The 18,023-nt window shown below is 39.0% G+C and overlaps 1 protein-coding gene across 1 annotated transcript in view; it reads right to left on the bottom strand.

Annotated features, from left to right (window-relative positions):
• The window catches only part of LOC104337776 (protein mono-ADP-ribosyltransferase PARP8), a 230,691-nt gene that overhangs the window by 84,876 nt on the left and 127,792 nt on the right, over positions 1-18,023 (bottom strand). The window lies entirely within an intron of this gene.

Genomic DNA, 18,023 nt, shown 5'->3' with positions numbered 1-18,023 from the left:
CCTTCATAAAAAGAATATCAAGACTGCATGATATTCACTCCAGAGCAATATTTTACAATGTCTGTAATTGTGCTTAAAAAAAAAAAGTTGCTCTTTGAACACCAGAACTAGAAAAGCCCAGTTTTCTCTGCATCTGTTTCTGGGGTTTACTCAAGGCTCAGTAGTACTTCTCTACATTCGTGTTAGTCTCAGCAAAGGCTCTGTATGGTTTGGACTCCTTCCTCTCATGAAACCCCCATGTTTATAACAGTTGTGGCAATCTTATTTGATACCTTTACCTCTCTGTCAAGCTGAGTTCAAATCAAATTTGAAAGAGCCATGGTCACGCTAAAGGGTAGCTTCACTACATGGATTACCTGAATCTGTTTCATCAGAAAATGGACATACAAACATACTGTCCCAGTCCTTCAGCTCAGCCCACATGTGCTTTCCCTACCATCCAGTGAGATGTTCACTAAACTGACTGCTGAGAACAGGACAAATGGGCATGGTGGTCTGCTCAGTTATCTAAGTACTCACCAAGTCCCTTTGATTTTTTTAAGGTTAATGTGTGTCTTCATTTTGCATTAAAAACATTCAACTCTTGAGCACACTGAAAGTTTTCTGTTGTATAATTCAACTTCTTTCCACTTCTAAATCCTATAAATTTTATGTGTAGACCTACACGTTTAAATAATACATGATGTGTGTTCATGTCTGTAGTGAGTTAAGCAGAGAGACAAAGGCAGGACAGCACAGACCTCAATAAATTTTGGTATTGTACATTGCTGAAAATTGATTCAGTGGATCTTTCTACATTACACGAATACAACTTCCATGTAGACTATAAAATAAAACCACGATTTTTTTTTTCTTTTTCTCTCTCAAAGACTTCCATTAAACAAGGTCTACTTTCACAATCCAATGACTGGAAGATGCAATCAATACGAAAAAGTAGGTGTTACACTTTCTTCTGTAAGTCAAGCTATTACTGCAGTGCTCTGCTGCCTGTTCTTGCACATAATCTATTTTAGCATAATTAATTTTATTTATTGTTTAACTAAGAAGAAAAGATGCCTGTTTCTTCAACAGCTGCAAACATGCATATAAATTTAAGCAGAAAGAGCGTTTATTACAGCTGACAACAGATTTAGCTGCACAACTTGACAGCCTCTGTCAAGCAAGAATTAAATCTCACCACTGTGTAAATTCAACATTTTGTGATTTTTTTCTCTTTTAGTTATTTTTCAGACATTCAGAATAGGTAGCATCTGTATCTCCTCATCTTGGAGGATTTTCCCTAAAGACTGGGGTGTTTAAATCTAATCTATAATGGCATAAAATATCACTATTTTTAATAGGGAAATATTCCAAAATAAGGGAATCATGGAATCATTTAGGTTGGAGGAGACCTTCAAGATCGTCAAGTCCAACCATTAACCTAACACTGCCAATTCAACCACTAAACCATGTCCCTGAGCTCCGTATCTACACGTTTTTTAAACACCTCCAGGAATGTGCCTCCACCACTTCCCTGGGCAGCCTGTTCCAATACTTTACAACTCTTTCAGTAAGGAAATTTTTCCTAATATCCAATCTAAACCTCCCCTGGCACAACTTGAGGCCATTTCCTCTTGTCCTATCGCTAGTTACTTGGGAGAAGAGACCAACACCCGCCTCACTACAACCTCCTTTCAGGCAGTTGTAGAGAGCAATAAGGTCTTCCCTCAGCCTCCTCTTCTCCAAACTGAAGAACCCCAGCTCCCTCAGCCACTCCTCATAAGACTTGTGTTCTAGACCCTTCAACAGCCTTTGGACATGCTCCAGCAACTCAATGTCCTTCTTGTAGTGAGGGGCCCAAAAGTGAACACAGTATTTGAGGTGTGGCCTCACCAGTGCCGAGTACAGGGGCACAATCACTTCCGTCCTCCTGCTGGCCACACTATTCCTAATACAAGCTGGGATGCCCTTGGCCTTCTTGACCACCTGGCTCATGTTCAGCTGGCTGTCGACCAACACCCCCGGGTCCTTTTCTACTGGGCAGCTTTCTAGGCACTCTTCCCTAAGCCTGTAGCATTACATGGGGTTGTTGTGACCCAAATGCAGGACCCGGCATTTGGCCTTGTTGAAGCTCATACAATTGGCCTCAGCCCATCGATCCAGTCTGTCCAGATCCCTCTGCAGAGCCTTCCTACCCTCAAGCAGATCGACACTCCCAGCCAACTTGGTGTCATCTGCAAACTTCCTGAGGGAGCACTCAATCCCCTCATCCAGATCATTGATAAAGATATTAAACAGAACTGGCCCAATACCGAGCCCTGGGGAACACTTCTCATGACCATCTGCCAGCTGAATTTAACTCCATTCACCACCACTCTCTGCGCTCAGCCATTCAGCCAATTCTTTATCCAGTGAAGTGTACACCCATACAAACCACGAACAGCTAGTTTCTCCAGGAGGATACTGTGAGGAACAGTGTCAAAGACTTTACACTAAAGTCTGGGTAGATAACATCCACAGCCTTTCCCTCATCCACTAGGTGGGTCACTTGGTCATAGAAGGAGATCAGGTTGGTCAAGCAGGACCTGTCTTTCATGAACCCATGCTGACTGGGCCTGATCATCTGGTTGTCCTCTGTGTGCCATGTGATGGCACTCAAGATGATCTGTTCCATAACCTTCCCCATTACTGAGGTCAGACTAACAGGCCTGTAGTTCCCCGGATCCTCCTTCTGGCCCTTCTTGTAGTTGGGCATCACATTAGCTAACTTCTAGTCAACTGGGATGTCCCCGGCTAGCCAGGACTGCTGATAGATGGTGGAGAATGGCTTGGCCAGCTCCTCTGCCAGCTCCCTCAGCACTCTTGGGTGGATCCCATTTGGCCCCATAGACTTGTGTGTGTCTATGTGGCTTAACAGGTCACTGACCATTTCCCCTTGGATTTTGGGGGTTTCCTTCTGCTCCCCATCCCTGCCTTCCTGCTCAGGGGGGCTGGGTGTCCAGAGAACAACTTCCATTATTGTTAAAGACTAAGGCATGCTACATCTCAGTGTAGTCATATGTGGAGAATTTTGTCCTGTGGTGCAAAAAAACCCCACCGAAAAAGCCCCCAAGAAGTTAACTAGGGGCCTGTTCTTACCAAAACACCGTCTTCTAGATATCGCGTTTGTAACCATGACTTCTTCCTTCTATTACCAAAAGAAGTACTCCAGTCTTATTCTTTTAGACTAACTACTTGCCACACCTCTTTGCTCTCTCCAGAACTGGTGTTGATAGAGTAGATTGTAAGAAATGTGAAACTAACAAAGAAGCCTTAATATTTTCTAGTTTTCAGTAGTCTTTAGCACTTTAATTTGTATTCCTGCATGCATAGTGATCTAATGATGTAACTATTATACTAATCCCTGTTTTCTTATTAAGGAATGTAGTGGATGGACATAGGCACAAGCTATCACTTAGTCGTTAGACAAAATAATTAAGTGAAACAAAAGTGGTCTTGGTTCCCAGCAAATAATTGGGATAATTATAGGATAAAAGAGACTCAAATAATTCCACTCCAGACAGCTCAGCCTTGGGAGGGCAGATGCACCAAGCTACAGATATAAAGAGGCACCAAGAGAGCAACAAGACCAGAGCCAAACACCCTGAAGGACATGATGTACATGATCCTGGAACTGAGTTTGCACAGAAACAAAGGTCAATCAGTGAACACCGTGATGAAGAGGATGGGCCTTCATCTTGGGACCCCCAAAGACCACCCAAAGATGCTAACAGACATGCATGAAATATATTTACATATGCTAATTAGTTCTCAGAAAAGCAATTAATATGCTAATTACTTCTTAGAAATGTAATGAATATTTACATGTGTGATTGTATTTAATCTGAAGTGACAGGATGTCTGGTGCGCACGTTTGGAGGAGAAATCCCCCATGAGCCCGGCCCCGCAATAAAGAATACCTGCCTAACAGTATACATTGTACTGTTAGGTTTTTCCTATAGGATTATCTTCAAGTGTGGACTTTTATTCTAAGAAAAATCTTCCTAGAACTCAGGAATTACTCCATGTTCAAATTTGAAAACTATCTTAATTCAATTTAAAAGCTGCAAAGCAGGGAAACTCAATGTACATATTAAAAAAAAGTTGTTCATATTGAGGACAGGAACAGGGGTTAGAGAAGTTACAGAATTTCTATCAGTAAAGATATTCAGAACTAAACTGGATAAGGCCTTCAGTATCTAACTTTGAAGCTGGACTTCACTTTGAAGTTGGTTCTGCTTTGAGTGAGGGGTGGACCAGGTAGTCCACACAGGTCATCCCCCCACATAATTACTCTATGCTCCTATGTGCAGAAACCCTATGAAAGTGTGTTTCTCTTCCTTCATCATGTGGCATCTGTGACAGCAGCAGCTGTGGTGACATTAAATGGAAATTAATTAGAAAAAATATACTGTAGGTCTTGTGAGATGGAACTAAAATGAAAAGGTTCATGAAGATGCAGGTTAGAAATAGTCTCAAATCAGATTCTGCAATAACTGCAAGCAAATTCAGGGTCTGATCCAGAGCCCACTGAATCCAGTAGTGGTCTCACTACTAAGACAAATATTATCAGAGGGGAAGAAAAGATAAAAATCATATACAGTAAAATTATTCTGTGATCCCATTAATAAAAAGTCCCCTTACAGAAAAAATTTTGCCACCAAAATCTGATGCCACCTCCATCCGAAAAGCATTAATAGAAAATCTATCTGCCAAACCAAAATCAAATGGTATTGTTGGAAATAATAATGGAATCAGATAAGCCTGTGCTGCCACTTCAGAGGAAAGCATTTAAAGGAGACGTGAACCAAAGACTAAAAAAAAAATGCCTGAAAATGGGGTATTTATTTTCAGTTAAAGTAAACCAGTAGTTTTTATTAGAAACACCACTGACTCAGTTTAGGAACTGAAAAAACTTAGTTTATTCCTTGACTCAGCAGAACTGTTTATTATGCTGGGTGTGTTTAACCCTTTAATACTATTAGCCCCCCCCAAAATGTCTAATTGTTTTCTTTCTATCTAAATTCATATCTTCAGCACATGTTAGGATCTGTGTTGCCCTCCCCTTAGTGTCCCCAGATCAGTGTACTCTGAGAAATACTATGCCAGAGAAAGCTCTTGTGGGAAAAGCCTTTTAGATAGGTCATTCCTCTCACTTGTATTTGAACTTATATTCAGGGAGAATAAACGGATTGTTTGAGCCGCGAGAGGGGTGGTAGTGCCTTGCTGGGGCTTGTAATCATATGCTAGTTATGTGCAGGCAATTGCTATGGAAGCAAAAAGCCAAAATAAAATGACTGAACAGAACAAAACTTGGTTTTGTGTCCAAGCTCGCCACTGTGATTGTCACATATGATCACACTTTGGCACATTTTTCTGCACTTAGGATAAACTGCTTCCTAACAATTGTGCACCTGATTTGTCAGAAAACAAGATATACCACGCTAAAAAAGGTCTCAAGAGGTTCCAGTCATGCAGCCACCGAAGCATTTTCCCCACTGACTTCAATGAGATTTAGAGCCAAGACAGAAACACAGGACTGTGATGGCTTACAGCACCTTCAGAAAGCACAGACTTCAGTGAAGATGCAAATGTTCAACACCTCTTGGTGTTAAACCCTCTCAGAGCCAAAGCAAGCCTTTACTGAAGCAGCTTTCTCATTTAAAGTACTAAAAAATGCAACCGGAATTAATTTAGGCCTTGCCACCGCATAGAAGTACATGATTATTCCAGTGAGGGATGTGATTTTTCCTTCTGGCAATGCAGTTCCTCTGTACAACTCTATTGCTACATTGCTAAAAATACAGCTTATAGCACTATAATTAATTTCCATTCCCATAAACACATTCTAACCAGCCAACCATCATCCTTGCTCGTTCAGTTATATTGCTTTAGCTACAGGAACATAGTTAAACACTTGGGTGCAAACAAAGCCTCAATGATCTTGTTATTTGTTTTATTCAGTTTAGACCCCCTGCAGAAGGCATCCTACAGTACATATATTTCTCAACACTTAAGCTCAGAACAAACTTCATACTAGAAATGGCCTTGTAAAATTTTTGTTATTTAACAAACAGCAAAGCACCATATGAAAAACCAGTGAAAGTTGTCATGTTTCACTGCTTATGAGTTTTTAATGTAAACTTCATATTACTTGAAATAATTTTAATGTGTAGAGCCCCAGCCTTAGCTTAGTGAGGTGGGTTGACCTTGGCGGGACACAAGGTACCCACCAAGCCGCTCTATCACTCCCCATCCTCAATTGGACAAGGGAGAGAAAATATGATGAAAGGCTCATGGGTCAAGATAAGGACAGGGAGATCACTCAGCAATTACTGTCATGGACAAAACAGACCTGACTCACAGAAATTAATTTAATTTACTACCAATCAAAAGTCACAGTAGAATAATAAAAAACCCAAATCTTAAAACACCTTCCCCCCACCCCTACCTTCTTCCCGGGCTCAACTTCACTCCCAATTTCTTTACCTCCTCCCCCCAAATGGCACAGGAGGATGGGGAATGGCAGTTGCAATCAGTTCATCACACATTATCTCTGCCACTCCTTCATCCTCATGCTCTTCCTCTGCTCCAGCCTGGGGTCCCACCCACAGGAGAGTTCTCCACGAACTTCTCCAACACAAGTCCTTCCCACAGGCTACAGTTCTTCAGAAACTGCTCCAGCATGGGTCCTTTCCATGGGCTGCAGTCCTTCAGGAACAGACTGCTCCAGCATGGGACCCCCCTGGGGTCACATATCCTGCCAGAAAACCTGCTCCAGCATGGTGTCCTCTCTCCATGGGTCCACAGGTCCTGTCAGGAGCCTGCTCCAGCATGGGCTTCCCATGGGGTCACAGCTTCCTTCAGGTGCATCCACTTGCTCTGGTGTGGGGTCCTTTATGGGCTGCAGGGCTACCACCTGCCTCACCATGGTCTTTTCCACAGGCTGCAAGGGAATCTCTTCTCTGGCACCTGGAGCACCTCCTCCCCCTCCTTCACTGACCTTGGTGTCTGCAGCGTTTTCTCTCACATATTCTCACTCCTCTCTTCTAGCTGCTGTTCTGCAGTTTTTTCCCCCCTTCTTAAATATGTTATCACAGAGGCACTACCACCATCGCTGACTGGCTCAGCTTTGGCCAGTGGCTGGTCCATCTTGGAGCTGGCTGGCATTGGCTCTATCACACATGGGGGGAGCTTCTCACAGCTTCTTACAGAAGTCACCCCTATAGCCCCCCTGCTACCAAAACCTTGCCACACAAACCAAATACACTTAGTAACAATTCTATTCACAAGGCATTTCTTGCAAGCTTTTTCTAATGTGTTTTAACAATATCTGTTCCTTTTTCAGAGAGATTATCCTGCAAAGGTCTATCTGCCTTTGAGAACTAATTCATAAACTAGATGGGGATCCACAACATAATTGCTATGTGTCAGATGAATCTGTCCCATTTTGATACAGAACAAGCAGAATCACCTGCATTTAACATTGCTATAATTTCTCAAATATAGTTAAGGAGTCCATAGTCCAAACCAATTATACTACTGGGCAAAGAAAAACAATCCATGAAAACTGAAAAAGGCATCAAAGCAAAGGTTACTGCATGTTCATAAAAAGGAAAAGTACCAGCTTCATCTCTTTACATCAATTTGTAAGATTTTTATGTGCCTTGAACTGCAGTTTTTACCCATCATAGTATAAACCACAGAATCAGACATGCATCCTGAAGCCATAACAGTGACACTGGAGTGTATTATGTATCTTCCTATCAAATTCATGTTATCTCAACTCTATGCTACCTGTAGTTTGTCTTTAGAAAAGAAATCCACAGCAGGAACAGCATGAAGCATCTGGCACAAGTCTAAGATTTATGCCTATGGAACGGTTATGACGATTCAACCAGCTCTGTCCCATGGCAACAGCTGACTTGCTGCCTTAAGTGTGGAAGCTGATCTAGTTTCTATTCCAGTTTTAGCTGTCTCTATTAGAGCCAGAGCTCCATATGCTGTTGTAGCTCACAAACTTGCTGAAGGAAACAAGATTTTTTTTTCATGTAGAATCTTATGATAGTCTAATGCCAATCTATAACAAGACATAAGAGAAGAGTAAATAAGACTTTAACGCATCTGGAGCTACAGAATTCAGAAGAGATTGTTTTTTGTTTACAATATCCAAAATCCTAGATCTAGCTCATCAATGATTAATGCAAGAAGCTCTATACCTGAAGAAAAATACTAAGACTCAGCAAAGTAAGCTATGGACAAATAGGTAAGATTAAATGCTACTGTGGTATTGATTGTATGGCAGGGTCAACTTCTGAACAAGTTGGTGAGCTAAAGAAAAGATTAGTGAAACCTTGATAAGAATAAAATTATACTGGTGAAAATTTGGGGCTCAAGGTTCTTTTTAATGACCTGTATAATATTTCTGAAAGCACAGCATGATATAGACCTGATGTTTTCACTCTCTTCTAGATGAGGTAATAAGAAGGAATAAGAACAAGGTCCAATTGAACAGATGCAAATGAAATTGTATTCTTTTACTAATTTCTAGCTATAAATTCTCAAAATTACTACTCATCTTTAGTATCTACACATAACATGCAACAGAAGAACATTTCATGAACATCCACTAATTATACAGCAAATATTTCCACTTCCATTTTCACTCCTTTGTTTCCTTACCTTTGAAAATGCTTCCAAATCTTTCAGTGGATTCCTATTACTTTCACACCCTTTAGCTTCCTCTTCTACTTCAAGACCACAATTTGCTCCTGAAGCCAGACCCTTCCTACTATTTTACTTCTGACCAGCCTTTTTCTTCAAATCAAAGAAAAATTGTTCCAAAAGGATTCCACCACAAACATAGCCACTCTCTTCTCTAGTAACTGATCTGAGATCCAGTTTGAAATCTAAAAGCTTGGCAACAAATTGTATCACAAACACAGCATAGACATTATGATTTTCAGAAGATGTAGTGTGGGATTCCATCCAAACAAAACTTCACAAAACTTTCAAATTGCATTCCTGAAATGTCTGACCTTTTAACAAATGCCTTGAGATGAAGGCATTTAGGTATTGGCCAGCTGAAAAACTAGGTAGGCTATTTACACAAAAAATTTGGAATACTTAAAGAAACAAAATCCATTAACCTTTTTTGTAGTTGACCTTATTTGAATTAGGAAATTCTCTGAAGAGAATCGCAATTCAAAACTAATAGTTAAACATACTACAAAAGGCTTAAAAATCAAGTCTTTCTTCCAATTTTTACGAAGATGATATGCATGCAAATAACAGCAGAAGAGATCCAGCAGCCAAAAGCAGCAATTTTCTATGACATAAAGATGTCTTCTGCTTAATAGACACTGCCAAAAGACAAACCTTCCAAAATCGCATTCTGAAGAGAACAATTTTTTTCTATGGTGAAAATGGGATAAAAAGATCCCAACAAACAACCTACTATAAAAGCAACTGAAAAATAAGCAAAAATTACTTACTGTATTACCTACAGTAATGTCAAAGAAACTTAATGCAAACTCTCCTCTTGGTGATTGTCACAACCGTGAGTGAATGATAAACATTAGGTTTTTTGACAATTAACAAGTGAATTAGCAAAATACTTCATCACCTTGTATGTACAACTACTGTGCTATTAAACACTTCATGAGCTTTCTATGGAGCTCTTAAAGAATGCAGTCATGCTACAGGAAAAACAATCCTGCTTTTCCACTCTGAAGCTTTTGAAAAAATCCATCCCACTCGGTACACTTCAGCTGAGGACGCACTTCACTGAAGCCCATTTTCAGAAATATACATAAAACTATGGCAGCATTCTGAATTTTCTTATAAGGTAAATTATTTAATCAACTATTGCTGCTATTTACTTCATAATGTCTTTAATAAAAATATGGGAGGCTTTTAAAATGTATTTGTAGATGTACAATAATGGTGTACATTTTTAATGTATTGCAAATCACATTCATGAGTGAAGTAAATACTATTAGCAAATACAAGTGTAAAGATCAGCAAGTACTGCATTCCATTCATTCACAATACCTTTACAATACAGTCCCAGTAATGTGACAAAAATATAAATGAACTGGAAAAAGTTCTAGTTGTGTAAAACACTAACTACAAAGTGATGTGCATCTCCAAACAGATAGACAGACAAACAGTACTTAGAATTATGCAAGTTAGAAATATGGAAGATAGCACATGACATGGTTCTGAAAATAGAAGTTTGCATAAGGTTTTGTAAAATACAAATAAATACACAGGGTTTTTGCTCTTTCATACAGTGAAATAACTATTGAAGCAGAGGACTTATGCTTTTTTTAAATAGTGAAATAAAACCTGATGTAATTGAATAGAAGAAAAATCACTGAAAAACAACCTTATCTTCCGGAAATGAGAATTGGAAGTCTCCAAAAATAAGACAAAAATTAAAAGGAGGTGGACCTAAATTTTCATGCACATATCAGTACAGCTATGGAAAAAGTGACTGTTCATCAAGTGCAGCAAGAATATTCTCATTATATTAAAATTTATTTTCTTTTCTGTTACAGAATTTAGAACTTGAATTAAATCCCTCTGAAGTCCAAGGGAGTCTTTAGTACTTGACAAAGAAGAGTACAGACCAGATGCACAGAAAATACAAGACTTCTGGCCCTTGCCACACTCCTGGTATTTCTAAAACAAGTACTTAATCGCTTTGCTAAAAATTTCAAGATGTATTCCAAAAGGTGTGAATTTTGGTCAGCACTTTAATATTTGCAGCTTGCTATACAACTGGCCTGTGAACCATTTCCCATCCATGCTATTTTCTGGATTCTTGATTAAAACAAGGCTCACAGATTTCTAAACAGCTTTTTACATATCCTTAATGTTTTGAATGTGCGTGTATGCATCTCAGTAATTTGTTTTCAGATATATAGGCCACCTTAAATCTCTTTCTGAAACACATTAGTTCAACAAGTTTCCGTATCCCCTGTGATCCAGTAACTGATGACCCAGCATCAGTCACAGATATCTTTTGCTGCTACATAGAGCCAGGTGCTTGCAAAGAACTGAAATTTGTCCACACACTCTTCCTTTCACTATACATCAAAACTCCCCATGGTGCATCTGCAATTATACAGAAAATAACAAGTGTGACTAAGTAATCTTTTCCTCTGGATGTTGGAGAATGTGCACGTGTAATGACATATGAAAAGTCCCAGGCAAATCTACTGATGACAAATGAGAACTATTCCAAAGAGAGATGAGCAGTGTCAATATGTGAAAAATAGCACTGCTTTTATTTCTTGATATAACCTGGAAGAACAGAGGTGTTGACTTAAAGCTGTTACATGTTTGCATTTGTCACTAAAAATAATTGCACTACTGGTCCTTTCACACAAAGAAAGTGGTGAACATTATTCAAAGCCCTGCTTGATTTAGCATGTTATTTAAATAAAGGGGATACAGAAGACCAACTCAACCATTTCCTATTTGTAAAGCTTCCAATGAAAAAAGCATGACAACTTCTAGTAAATGCACAGAAGTCTACAGGATTAATCACTCCAAATATGAGGGCACTCCTAAAAATAAAAATAGTAGTTACTAAATAAGCAAATCAAAGACACTTGGGTAGAAAAAAGTGTGTTTTGTGTCACTCATTTTATATATAGAAATAGTTACACTAAAATACTGCTATGCATGTCAAGCCAGGTTGTCCACAATCAGACCATTTCATCCAGAACTACAAAGGCAGCCTCTTCTTGCAATCACCCTGTCTGACCAGGTCCAGCTCCCTCCTGTTGACAGATTCTCTTTAAACCTCTCTGTGTTCTTCCTTCTCTTCACTGATCCCACTGGTTTGATTTCTCCCTTCATCCTCCCCATTATCTCCTCAATTTGAGTCTTCTCCAGGATACAGAGCACGAAAACTCAGGACAGTAACCTCTTAGCTCAGCTGCAGCCAGAGCTGATCACAGCCTTTAGGCACCTTATTTCCAGGGTTGGGCCCATCTTCTTCCACTATGTGTTTTCTATAGTTTTGGGGTTTTTGTTTTGATGTTTTGTTTTGGTTTTTTTTTTAATGAAAAGAGTTTTTCCTCTTTAGTTTCTTTTCCTTTTGGAGCACTGCTGTCAGAAGCAACCACGATATGCTCTTTTCAGAGCCATTTAAGAGTTATCTTAAAGCTATGAAGTTTTGGTCCACATTGTTCCTATTGGAAGGCTGTTCTGAGGCTCTTGTGACTACTTCTAGTAACTCAGTTTTCAATTCAGATCAATTGAACAGAAACCCCTTGTCCAGTCCCTGTACGAAGCCTCTGTGTTGAGATCTTTCAAAATAAAAGGACAAAAAGGAAACAACCATCATCCCAAGGCAGACACACAAGGCAAATTACAAACTGAAAAGTTATATTTAACAATAATCCAAGCAACAGAAGAGTGTCATCATGGGAAATTTTACCCAATCATTTTAGCAGATAATTCCAGCATCTTACGAATCATTAAAAACATGAATAAAGCTCATATAAATCCCTGGAGACATTCACCTTTTAATCTCATTGTGTCCCTATGTCATGGTCAGACCCTTTGCTGCTATCTGCCCCTTGAAGGAATAAAGTTCCTAGTCTGAGGTACAAAGTGAGGTTTATTGCAATAAGGCACTTAAGTGGATAACAATTACACCACTCTGCAAATAGGAACTATTCTACTTCTATTCTAAATTCCTTATAATCTACCTAATAGATATCACTCAGTTCCCAGGAAAGTATCCTTACCTGGCATCCCAAGTAAGGGAAGATCACCAGGTTGCAGACCAGCACTTCCCCAGGAGTGCTCAAATTGGGCTCTCAAGGAGCAATTTATACACCCTTGCTCAGTGGTTTCTGTGGTCACTGTCTAGCAGTATCATTTCACTGTTGCCAGGCAAGCTCAAGCCCAACACAACAAAAGGTCAGACCCCAACCAAAGCACTGCCACTTGGTCTGGATCATCTCCCCACACCCTGACAAGTGGAATGGTTCCTTTCCTTCATATGCAGTTTTTGGCAAAGGAGAAGTGCTAGGCATCCTTCTTAGACCACTCAAGACATTAATTAGTTCAAATTTTGCTTGTTTAGCTAACAAGGTGTGAAATAGCCACTGCTGTGCAGGGGAAAAGTAACAAATAGATAAAGAACTAAAGAACAAGAATATTTCTGACAGAATCCAAATTTTCCCCCTTTTTTTTATAAAGTCCCCAATACTTATTGGTATAGCTGAAATATTGTATTTATGGACTAAAACTATATTTTTCTGTAAGTTCCATAAATACAGCTTCCATTAACATCAGTACAAACTGAATATATAACTTCCAAATATAGAATTTGGATGTCAAACTATAGTTGTTTTGAATACTCTAAAACAATGCATATTCTTGCACACATTCAACATAAGAAAATCCCATAGGGCAAGATTTTCAATAGATGTTACATATTAAATTGTCCAACCCAGTTTATTCATGCCAATATAATGCATTCACATAATTCAGGACCACTGCCATACCTACAGCCAGCTATTTATCTGTTGCTTACAGGTACACACAGTCTCCTAGTCAAGTCAATAAGGTGGCACCCAGCACCTCTGAAAACTTCTAGATTATGATACACCACAGACCTATATCCTGCACACATTTTAATCCAAGGCAACAATTGCTGTTCCCGACTACTATGCTACACAGCTGCAAGGGTTACTTGCAAAACTGAGGGGCTGGCTCATCCTGCTGTCCCATTAAACTAACATGGTCAAAATCACACCATTTTCTGTGGTTAGAGACACAAAAGGAGGCACTATGGTTATCTGCAACTCCAGCAGGCTTTGCCTCCTGAGCCCAATAGACCCAAGAACTACAGTGGTGCAAGGGACAATGTGAAGCATGAGAGTGGGTCAAACTCTCACCCCTGGAGCCACACCTGTAACATCTCTGGCACTATGCCACAGTCATGAACAGCATGGACTCAAACAGCAAATAAAATGTAAAATTCAGTATGAGATGACAACAAGAAAAGACAATTTTTTTCTTTTTAGCTTTCACAGTTTCAGTTTGAGGGCACAGATGAAGTAACACTTCAAAACACCCCCCCCAAAACACCACCCAGTCCTGGCTGTCCTTAGCATTAGAAAGATGTCAGTAAATTGGGGGGAGTTCAGGAATCAAGAAAAAATTGCCAATCTGGCAGAACAGCCCATCGCAGAAAAAAACTTAAATGGGTTCCGACAGTTGGGTATACAGAAGATGGCAAATCAATGAGCAAGTGTGGTAGAAAATGTGATGACTGCTGAGACATGTTTTCCAGAGTGCAAACATGAAGATGGATATCATATTTACACAATGACCCAAGGGAAAATGGCAAGCCATATTCAAGGGAAATTAGAAGAAAAAGTATAACTTGGCTTAAAATCAGAAATTAAGAACTCCATTAAACAGTGAATTGGTCTCCCAGGAAAGGGGTAGAGGGCTAATCACATAGCCATTGAAAGTCAGGTTGGAAAAGGAGCTTAAATAAAATTTATGAAAAAAATTTTGCATTAGCAAATATGTTTCACATCGCTAGTTTCAATGAGTTATGAATGAGTAAAATGTTACTTACCTTTCTCACTAGTAGCTCAGAAAACAAAGTTGTAGGTTGAATATGACATTGATGACCCTCAGTGTTACTCATAGAAAAAATACCCCTGTACTATATTTCAACAGTGTGCAGAATAGCAGCAGGGAATTTCAGTTCAAGAGCTTTTTACACATTTGAAGTGGCAGCATTGGCTAAGACCTGAAACAGTTCTTCCACTAATGTCTCATGAATTTTAGCTGTTCTTGAATATCACACTGATTTCTTCTTCATGACAGAATGCAATAAAAAGCATACTGCACTAATTTTTTTGCATTTAGGCATATTTAATAACAGCCCATCTAATAAGGAACAATTCCTAAATATATGGGCTGTTCTTGGGCTAAAGAATGCTTCTAGATGCATCACTGCTCACAGAATATTAATTTCATACTATACCCAACCATACCTGAATGTAGTCTGGCAGACAGAAAATGCTACAGAAAATGCTAAACAAACTATAGAAAAAATAACAAAAGATGATTTTAGTACCCTACCCCAACTTGTAGTTAGATTTTGAATACCATTTTAATTTGTAAAGATACAACTAAAATATCCCCCCACTAGTCTTAATTAGATCCCTGTCTTACCATAAAACTAATTACATGTCAGACGAAACACTGGCTTAGGAAGCCCCTGTACTCTTGCAAAGGCAGAGGTAGTTCCATTCCCAGCTCTGTTACAGTGACTTGCTATATGCCTCCCAGCAAGAAAAAATGCACACATTTTCAAAAGGTGATCAGTAACTACAAAGTGTTCTAGACATTGATTTAGTTTCATGTGTGCTGAACCTTTCAACAGAAATCAGCAGGAACCATCAGCAGTTTCAAAAAATAAGGCTTTACAGTCCAGATTTAAAAAATAATTAGGAAACAAAATTTGTGCAGAAATGGCAGTTAGACACTTAAACTGTTTATATTCCCTTGAAAATCCCATCAGTACATATTCACCATTTTAGATAATTCAGTGTACTTAACTAAATTTCTACAGAAATCCATGATGAAATGGACATTTTTATACCTTTTTATCTTAAAAGGGATTTGGCTACCTAAGCACCTTTTATGAGGCCAGCATGTAAATACCCTTGAGAAACCGGTAAAATGATTCATGCTAAGGCACTCAAAATTGGTACATACTTTTCAAAACACACAGTGAAATCCTGGCCCCATGAAATTCAATTGTCAAAACTCTCACTGACTTCAAAAACATGAAGATTTAGCCTTATCAACTTCTTCACCAGCAAATCTGCAATAAAAAAAATTTCAGAGATGATGTACTCCCTTCATCCCTTCCTTACTCCTTGCTCTGTCTGTACAGTTTAGGACACAGCCACCAAAATGAACACCAAAATTTGGAAAGCATCCTGAAGATGGGAAATGACCTTTAAGTGATAAGTTTTGTGATCAGGCATTCTATTATGAAGTATTTCCAGTAAATCTAGAGAATGAGAGTAAACATGAACAGAAAATTTCAGTCTTGTGCTAATGTGAGATTAAAACCAGCAAGTCTTTCACCAATACTGAGCTCTTAATCTGAAGATCTCCTCAGAGCCTCTTATTAAAGACAGAGATACGAAGACTAAAGTAAAAAATTAGATAGTATAAAGAGAACAAGAACAATTAACCTACAGAATGAAATAAAGAAAAATGATCAAGAACTCCTCCTTTTCTGATGCTTCACTGACACCACATGCACTTGCAATGACTCGAAGAACTGTTCAGCCAGCAGTGCCCCAGACTGCAGAGAACACATCAATGGAAGCAGCAATGCAGCTGCAAGTGCTTGTCACCCTGTTTACTGAGAAACCTAAATAGATTCAAAAATCTGATTCAGACATCTACATCTTAAACTCTGGGCCAGTTTTACCAAGATCCAAACAGGCATATCAGGATATATAAAACATACACAGCACAGTAAGTGAACTGCAAATAGTTCAAAATAGGCAGAGTTAAAATAATATAAACATGAACACTGAGGAAGATTTTTTTTAGTTTGAGGGCTAGGGTCTCAGATTTTTCTTGAGGAAGGAGAGTTCACAAAAAAAATCAGGTAATATTGCCCCAAGTGCATGGATACGTTGCATTTTAATGTCCTCAAAAAATTTCCCTGAAAAACTTACCAGCAGACATGAATCCAACTGCTCACCTGCTCATACAATTGTTTATCATCAGATGCATCAATGATACGAGTCATGCAAACACCTAGATCAATAAACATACAAATTTCTTTCACAGCCCTGTGAGGTGCTATGGAGCTACTGCAGAGGCTGCTCCTCCAGAACAGAAAATCAGGAGCCTGGTAGCAAAGTGATTATAGTTCACTCCATTTTAAAATGTCACTCACTTTCCATCATCTCATAGTGTCATTAAACCTAAGAGAATTGGGATAACTGTTCAAAATTACTGCCTGGGGTGAAATGGAACAGCAAAGCTGTATCACTTATTGACACCAGAGAAATTAAAAGGAAAAATAGCAGTCTCCTTTCACACCACAACACGTATAGCAGAAGGCCTGAAAAATATACCAAGATTTTACTGCTTAACAAAATACTTACAGTGATATATTAAGGCACAGAAATTATTACTGCAGGGGTGTTCATGATGTATTAATCAAAACACATTTGAAGAGCTTAATTGTATTTTTAAATTATGCTAGACTGTGTGCAGTCATGTGTTCTCAGCTCCTACTGAAAAGGCTGTGGGAATAGAGGATGCTTAGTACTTTGCAGGATAGGCCCTCAATGTTCAAAGGAAAACCTAACCTAAACATAACCTGAATGACTCAATCAGATCAAGTAGCATTAATAAACAACATCTAACAAGAACATGGTTAGCAACATAAGCAAACAAATTTCAAGTTTTTTTTTTTAAAAACAAATCAAGATTTAGCACTAATTCCCTCCCATATTACTCAACAACAAAACTCTGGTTGAGCTGAAGGAGACAGAAATAAGCCTCTCTTTCAAACACCCCCCCCCCCCCCCAGTTTCTCTAGTTGCTTGACCACCAGAAGACATACCTACTGCTCTTTCTCAACAGCACTTCTCTCTGGACCTCAGCACTTGTGGAAACACTATCAAAAGTGCTGGGACAATGCTTTGGTGCGAAAGCCATTGATATCCCTCCTGTTTTGTAGTGGGAAACAAATACCCAGGAACAACACTGAACTGTTTCAGTTCACACAGATGATAACAGATAAGAGATCACAAGGACCAGATGGAAAACCTTCCTTTCTCACATAAGGGTCTTCAATGCTGGCAAAACTATTGTTATCCACAGGATATGACTCTTTCACATTGATTGGACAGGTATTTTCGATCTCAGTAGAAGGTTGAGAGTTGACTGAGTTTTTGCTACATTTTTCAAATTATCAG

The sequence above is a fragment of the Opisthocomus hoazin genome, chromosome W (assembly GCF_030867145.1).
Source record: "Opisthocomus hoazin isolate bOpiHoa1 chromosome W, bOpiHoa1.hap1, whole genome shotgun sequence".
NCBI classification, from domain to species: domain Eukaryota; kingdom Metazoa; phylum Chordata; class Aves; order Opisthocomiformes; family Opisthocomidae; genus Opisthocomus; species Opisthocomus hoazin.
Note: the sequence above shows the minus strand (reverse complement) of the source record. Positions and strands in the feature narration are given on the sequence as shown.